Source organism: Felis catus, chromosome A1 (assembly GCF_018350175.1).
Source record: "Felis catus isolate Fca126 chromosome A1, F.catus_Fca126_mat1.0, whole genome shotgun sequence".
Taxonomy (NCBI): domain Eukaryota; kingdom Metazoa; phylum Chordata; class Mammalia; order Carnivora; family Felidae; genus Felis; species Felis catus.
The window spans coordinates 142,576,702-142,585,120 of NC_058368.1; the positions used below are offsets into that span (position 1 = coordinate 142,576,702).

An 8,419-nucleotide genomic window follows, 5' to 3' on the forward strand; every position below is an offset into this window, starting at 1 on the left:
TCAGACGCTTGGCTGACTGAGCCACCCAGGCACTCCAGCAGGATATAACTTCTAAGCTAGAGGAGGGGAAAAAATAAAATAACAATAATTCAAAAAATTCAAAGTAAAAACAAAGAAAGGAGACAAAAAAAAAAAAAAAAGAATGTAGACCAGGGTAACAATAAGTTACTTAATTCAATAAGATTATAAACCCCAACATAGTAATCATATATACTGCAATGAGACAAAGTCAAGTATCTTCAAACTGATATACAAAATTATGTTTTTAAGAATCATCTATATCTCTATATGAATACAAAAATGTTGGAAGTAAAGAGAGGGATAAAGAAGTACAATATAAATACCAATGAAAAGAAAGTGAGTATAGCTATGTTAATATCAGATCCAGTAAACTATATCTGTAAAGAAGGACAGAATGATAAAACTTGCATTAGGAAATTTATAATGTGACCATTATAAATTAATATCCATTTCAAAAATATAGCTTCAAAATAATATAAAGCAGAAGTTGGCAGAAACTTAGGGGAAAATAGACAAAAATACTTTAGGGGGAGTTTTTATTAACATACTTTGTAACTGATAGAACAAACAAAATCAGCAAGAACACAGAGGACTGCAGCAAAATGATCAAGAAATAACATGAGAAGGTCGCCTGTGTGGCTCTGCTGGTTAAGCATCCGACTTCAGCTCAGATCATCATCTCACGGTTCATGGGTTTGAGCCCCACGTCAAGCTCTGTGCTGACAACTCAGAACCTAAAGCCTGCTTCAGATTCTGTCTCTGCGTCTCTCTGCCCCTCCCCCACTCACTCTCACTCTCTCCCAAAATAAACATTAAAAAAAAAAAGAAACAGCATGAGAGAACATGGGGCATTCAACAACTTCAGAGCATATATTGTTTTAAAGCATATATGGAAAAATTGATCATGTATTGTGTCACAAAGCAAATTTCAACACATTTCCAAGGATTGAAGTCATACAGCATATACTCTCTGACCACAATGCAATTGAAAAGAAATCAGTTGGGGCGCCTGGATGGCTCAGTCGGTTGAGCGTCCAACTTTGGCTCAGGTCATGATCTCACGGTCTGTGAGTTCGAGCCCCGGGTCGGGCTCTGTGCTGACAGCTCGGAGCCTGGAGCCCATTTCAGATTCTGTGTCTCCCTCTCTCTCTGCCCCTCCCCTGTTCATGCTCTGTCTCTCTCTGTCTCAAAAATAAATAAACATTAAAAACAAATTTTTTTTTAAAAAAGAAATCAGTCATAAAAATATACTAGAAAACCTTCATATATATGGAGATTAAGAAATAAGTTTCTAAATAATCCCTTGCTCAAATAAGAAATAACAATGGAAATTAGAAAATATTTTGGATGAGCAATCTATATATTTAATGCAATCTCTATCAAAATAACACCAGTATTCTTCACAGAGCTAGAACAAACAATTATAAAACTTGTATGGAACCAGAAAAGACCCCAAATAGCCAAAGTAATGTTGAAAAAGAAATCCAAAGCTGCAGGCATCACAGTTCCGGACTTCATGCTGTATTACAAAGCTGTAATCATCAACATAGTATGGTACTGGCACAAAAATCGACACTCAGATCAGTGGAATAGAATAGAGAACTCAGAAATGGACCCACAAACGTATGGCCAACTCACCTTTCACAAAGCGGAAAGAATACCCGATGGAAAAAAAGACAGTCTCTTCAGCAAGTGGTGCTGGGAAAACTGGACAGCAACATGCAAAAGAATGAACCTGGACCATTTTCTTATACCACACACAAAAATAAACTCAAAATGAATGAAAGACCTAAACAAGACAGGAAGCCATCAAAATCCTATAGGAGAAAACAGGCAACAACCTCTTTGACCTTGGGCACAGCAACTTCTTACTTACTATGTCTATGGAGGCAAGGGAAACAAAAGCAGAAATGAATTATTGGGACTTCCTCAAGATGAAAAGCTTCTGCACAACAAGGGAAACAATCAGCAAAATTAAAGGCAACTGATGGAATAGAAGATATTTGCAAACAACAGAGCAAAGGGTTAGTATCCAAAATCTATAAAGAACTTATCAAACTCAATGTCCAAAAACCAAATAATCTAGTGAAGAAATGGGCAAAATACATGAATAGACACTTTTCCAAAGAAGACATCCAGATGGCTAACAGACACATGAAAAGATGCTCAACATTACTTATCATCAGGGAAATACAAGCCAAACCACAATGAGATACCACCACACACCTGTCAGAATGGGTAACATTAACAACTCAGGCAATAACGGATGTTGGCAAGGATATGGAGCAAGAGGAACCTTTTTGCACTACTGGTGGGAATGCAAACTGGTACAACCACTCTGGAAAAACAGTATGGAGTTTCCTCAAAAAACTAAAAATAGAACTACCCTACGACCCAGCAATTTCACTACTAGGTACTTATCTGAAGGATACAGGAATGTTTATTCAAAGGTGCACATGCACCCCAATGTTTATAGCAGCACTATTAACCAAAGTATGGAAAGAGCCGAAATGTCCATCGACTGATGAATAAAGAAGATATGGTGTGTATGTGTGTGTGTGTGTGTGTGTGTGCGCACATACACACATACACACACACACACACAATGGAACATCAGTCGGTGATCAAAAAGAATGAAATCTTGCCATTTGCAACAATGTGGATGGAATTAGAGTGTATTATGCTAAGCGAAATAAGTCAGAGAAAGACAAATATCATATGATTTCACTCATAGGTGGAATGTAAGATACAAAACAGGTTAAAATAGGGGAAGGGAAGCAAAAATAAGATAAAAATAGAGAGGGAAACAAACCATAAGAGACCCTTAAATACAGAGAACTGAGGGGTGCTGGAGGGGAGGTGGCCGGGGAGATGGGCTAAATGGGTGATGGGCCTTAAGGAGGGCACTTGTTGGGATGAGCACTGGGTATTATATATAAGCAATGAATCACTACATTCTATCCCTGAAATAATTATTACACTATATGCTAACTAACTTGAATCTAAATGTAAAAAATACGTAAAATGAGAAAAAAATATTTTGGATGGCATGAAATGAATATAAGTGATATACATTAAAACATGGGAGCAATTTCCTGATTTTAAATTGTTGAATATTGTCTATTGACTTCCTACTATGGAAGAGCTAGATTTAACTTTTCAAAACCTTCTCATGCTCCCCCCACAAAAATATATCCTTCCTTTCCCACTTCACACCTTCCCACATAATTATAGCACACTTTGATTCAATTAATATTCACTATTTATTATTTTCACTGAGTAATATTTTTCACAAAATATGAATGGGGTAGATGTTGCCTTTCAGGCAGACCACTCTCTACTTCTCATCTACATTAGTGACGTCCCTTTGCCATCCCTAAAACTCCTCACTCCTGCGACCAGTGACATCATGGATCAGTGAAGTAGCTCAAAATCTCCAAAAGCTTGAACTACTGGCAACTCAAGATGGAAAGAGATGCGCTTGCATATTGCAAATGGCAAGAGCAAAGCTAAGGAATGCACAAAGGAAATAGTACTTAAAAATAACTTAAAAAGAGTAGATGCTCTCAGAGAGGAAGAGTGTAGCTTTTTCATTTTGGCTTACTGTAAGAACGCAGAGCAAGAGTCAAGCATTCTGAATGATTTTATTACAGGGGAAAAATAAAAGGTCCAACTGTCTTGTTATTTTCCTTTTTTCAATACCTAAAAATAAGCAAACTAATAAAAAGAGAAGAGAGAGAAAGAAGGAGAAAAAAGGGGCAGTTTCCAGGATACAAATCCATTGCTTAAAGAATGTTCTCTCTGATACAAACATGTGCTTATGAATGTGAGTAGGTGGTGTTCCTTCTGCTGTGACCCCAGGAGACACCCTCTCTATGCATGAAGTGCAGGGAACGGTGTATAAAGAAAAGAAAGGGGGGAAAAAAAAGAAGAAAAGAAAGGGAGCGGTGCCTGGGTGGCTGAGTTGGTTGAGTGCCTGACTTGGGCTCAGGTCATGATCTCAATGGTTCATGAGTTCAAGCCCCAAGTCAGGCTCTGTCCTGACCCCTCAGAGCCTGGAGCCTGCTTCATATTCTGTGTTTCCCTCTCTCTCTGCCCCTCCTTCCCTCCCTCTCTCTCTCTTAAAAACAAACATTAAAATATAATACTAACACTAATACTACTACTAATACTAATAAAGTAAAGAAAGGGAAAGAACCCCTCTCACAGCCAGAGCAGGTGGGGAGGCAGAGAGTAATTGTCTTCAGGAAGGGAACTGAAGCAAGATGAACAAGGTTTTAGTGTCCTGAGCTCCAGTTGGAAGCCATGTGCATTTGCCAACAGAAGCAGTGGGATTCTATAGAACATGTGGGATATAGTCTTGGATCAGGATGGGAGAAGAAAACACAGATATTACCTATAAAAAATAAGAGTTAGAGTCGTGTTTTTTTCCTGTTAAAAAATATAGGTTTCTCTTTATTTATTTTGAGAGAGAGAGAGGTGAGGGAGGGGCAGAGAGAGAAGGAGAGAGAGAAGCCCAAGCAGGATCCATGTTGTCAACACAGAATCCATCATTGGGCTTGATCTAATGATCCTGATATCACCACCTGGGCTGATATCATCAGTCACTTAACCGACTGAGCCACCCAGGAGCCCCACAAAATATATAGGTTTCTATGGAAGCGCTGGAAACCTCACCACTATTTTTTTTAATTATTATTAATTCAACAGATATTTACAGAACACCTACTGAGTACCCAGGGCTGAGCTAAAGCTGGAGAGTTTCTCAAAATGAACTTAGAGTTCAATAGGGAATACAGACACAAGAAGGCAACTACAACAGTGTAATAAGGCTAAAATTGGGTGGATTTAGGTATTACAAAGATCCAGAGAGAAGTCATCCCCAGTGCAGCCTGGGTGGATGGATAGAGGCTTCCAGAAACTGTCATCTAAGGTCACATCTGAAACATACGGATCTGTGACACTGTAACTGTGTGAAAATGTTATAAATCCAAACTTCAGACTTAACTACTTTATCAGACCTGCTTGGCATGTAAATTTCAGATTACTTGTATGCTATTTCTTTCTAAAACAGACATAGAAGTCAATCATACTCATTGTTGCTAAGACTTTTTTTTCCCAATTGTCTTAAGCCCGAAGCCCTTTCTGTTGCTTTCCTTTCCAGATCACCACCTAAAAAGGTCCCAATCCACTCATCTGCTTTGCCGTACTTCTTTCTGACCCATTATGAACTGTTGCCTCAAAATATTACTTGGGAATTAAAGGAGAGTTGCTGGTGGGAAAGTTGCTGGTGGGAAAGGATGTCTTTTTAGAACTGGCTCTCAGAAAACACCATCAAAAGGTAACTGGCCACATCCAGCTTTTGATCAAATTTTAATGATCACACTGGTATAAACCACTTTCTGTTCCTGATCCATTTCCCAGGGTCTTTCCTGCAATTAATCACCAGCTGAATGGACTCTGGGGCTCCAGGCCAAAGTGAAAATGCTCCAAGGCTTGGTCTCAACAGTTTGTATGGGAACATTACGGAGCACTTTTTATTAGCTGTGACTCACCCTGGGCTGTCTCCACAGCCTGAAGTAAGGCTGCCTGTTACCTTTGTTTCCTCCAGTTTCCATGAATACCATCCCAAAGGGCTCTGAAAGCTTCTAACACAGGCTTCCTCTGTTTTTTGATCCTTCCCTTGGAAATCCATGGTAGGTCCCTCTTAGCTCTTGCTTTTGAGATGACATGGCATTCTCTTGATCACCTGCCTCCGTGTGGCACCACTTCCCCTCAGGGGTGACACTGCGATGACCAAAGCATTGTAGCTGCCTCTAGAAGCAGCCTCTTGGATTTGGGATTCGAACCTTGTTAGGAGCAAGGCAGTTAACTGAGCTCCCTGTAAGTTGGCTGGACAAATGAAGTGAGGCAGAAAACAGAATTAATTTTCTAAAATAGGCGGGAGAGAAATAAATAAATAAATAATAGCAACCTAGCATTGGGCCACCAGAGTGGTGGAGTCAGTTAAGCGTCTGACTCTTGATTGCGGCTTGGGTCATGATCTCACAATGGTGGGATCAAACCCCGCATTGGGCTCTGGGCCGACATCGTAGAGCCTGCTTAGGATCCTCTCTCTCCCTTTCTCTCTGTCCCCCTCTGCCACTTGTGCTCTTACCTTCTCTCTCAAAATAAATGAATAGACTTCAAAAAAATAAAAAGCAACCTAACTTCAATTTTCCAGATATTTTCAGTAAAAGAATTTTAGCCCAAATGATTAGGAGAACTGCCTGCAGTTCACACTGTATGTGTGGACACAGCCTTAAGCAGTCCAACCCCATCCCCCCCCACCTCGGTTCCCCACCTGGCCCCTATCGAGGTATCTCAAACCTGCACACACTTTTATAGGTGTGCAGAAGGTCTTCTTGGTTCCATTTATCCTTATAGTCCAAGCAGAGGAGAGAATCATTTAGACTTCTTTTTCTTTTCCAAGCAAAGCTTGTACTTGGTCACGGCTGGAAACTGTAACAAGCACAAAGGAAGAAATCAGGTTCCAGCCACAGCTAGTAGGGGAACCAGCAAATTAATTACTCACAGAGATGCTCCAAGCAAGTTGTTAAAGAGCCAGGTAACGTTTGCAGATCAGCTAAGGGCAGGTAGGCTGTCCTTAGCTGAGGCCCAGTTCCTCCCACGTGTCTGGGCAGTCCAGAGGGTGGGGTAAGAGGCAGGGGAAAGGGCAGTGGGGAATTTTGCATCCTTGGCAGCCCATGTGCTGAGGTCATGAACGAGCTCCACTCGGGCTTCCCTGCCATGCCGGTCTAAGGGGTGGTCTCTCACACTCACACTTGACCAGCTACACAGCACAGCCCTGCTTCTGGCCTCTGCCAAAGTGTTTATTAGGAGCCTTGACTTCTTGGAAGACTAAATAGCTAGAACTTTTATAATTAAAGACTTCATTAGTTTCCTACTGCAAATTTCCATGGCTAATGGGACTTGGGTCTGTATTATTTATAGCATTGGAAGGCAGACCATCCATCCATCAATCTTGGCTATCCTCTTACACCCAGGTGCCCACCGTATACCTTGCCCCATGAGTCTGTCCGCAGAACAGAAGATAGTCAATGCCAGAGTTAACAAGAAAAAGACTCCCAGGGTCTCCACATTGGTCTGCATAAATTTGTTCTGTGGCCAAAACCAGGCCGGGAAATGTAGCAAGTCCAACACCCATTTATCATCCTTTAATTGGCTTCTATTCTGAGCTCATCCCACAGTGAATGAGGCATTCCAGAGATAGAGCTGGACCTTCTCCGTGGCTTGTCTTTCAGGACTGTCACCAGCAAGTGTTTTAGACGCTCTCTGGGGCAGAGGAACGGCACTTAGAGAAAAGGGGCTGAGCGATGTGCTCAGAGTTGCCAAAGGAAGCTGGCAGAATAGGACTGTGAGACCAGTACATGTTTCCTAGAAAGAGTCATTTTGTGGCCTAATTTGAGAAAAAGCTTTCTTTCCTAATTCCTAAAGAATGAGAGACTACTACTAAAACAGCTAATATTTGAGGGCTACCTTTTGTCAGGAAATATTCTGAGTACTTTATATGCATTATCTCACCTACAGTGGCTTTCCAGCAAACTCTGTTTTTCCTCTCTGTCAAGAGTTGTAGCTGGAACATGGCCGTCCATCCTGGAACTACATTTCCCAGCCTGCTTGGGGCCAGGTAGGTTGAGTGTCTATACCTTCTCAAATGGAAGGTGAGCGCGAGGATGGAGCTCAAGCTGGAGCCTTTAGGGAATAGTCTGCCTCCTCCATGCCTTCTCCCCTTTCCTGTTGGTTGAGGTGACAAAAAATGTAATGGTTTTAAAATCCATGAGTTGCTATCAGACTTGTTGCCTAAGCCCCCGACAACCCAGAGCACCTGTCATAGATGGTTTCGTGACAGAGATAGAAATGGCCTGTTTCTTAGCTCATCACATTTTAAGGATATTTATTAAAAAGCTTATGTCACTCTAACATACTTTGCAACAACTCTCCAAGGCAAATTTTTTTTTTTAATTAACCTCGTCGTTAATTAATAAAATCGCAGCTCTGACAAGTTAGGTGGTTTGTCTGAAGTCATACGGTTAATAATTAACAGCACTGGAATTCAAATCCATGTTTCCTGACAATCTATGAAGATAGAGGTCAGAATAGAGTTCCTATCGGAAGAGGGCATTGAATGAAAGGGTGCACAAGGGAGACTCCCCCCACCCTGCCTTTTCTTTTCTTTTCTTTTCTTTTCTTTTCTTTTCTTTTCTTTTCTTTTCTTTTCTTTTCTTTTCTTTTTTCTTTTCTTTTCTTTTTCTCTTCTTTTCTTTTGGAGAAACATGCTTGGATTAGTAATTCACATTGAGATAACATTTTATCATTATACAAAGCACTTTCACAC

At 40.7% G+C, this 8,419-nt stretch overlaps 1 long non-coding RNA gene across 1 annotated transcript; it reads right to left on the minus strand.

Moving 5' to 3' along the window:
• Positions 1-4,174: 4,174 nt before the first annotated feature.
• Positions 4,175-8,269, minus strand: LOC123384920. The gene is made up of 3 exons (XR_006596726.1): positions 7,606-8,269; positions 6,401-6,522; positions 4,175-5,913 (listed from the first exon to the last, which is right to left on the minus strand). It is a non-coding gene; the product is annotated as an uncharacterized LOC123384920 (long non-coding RNA).
• Between the last annotated feature and the right edge of the window lie 150 nt (positions 8,270-8,419).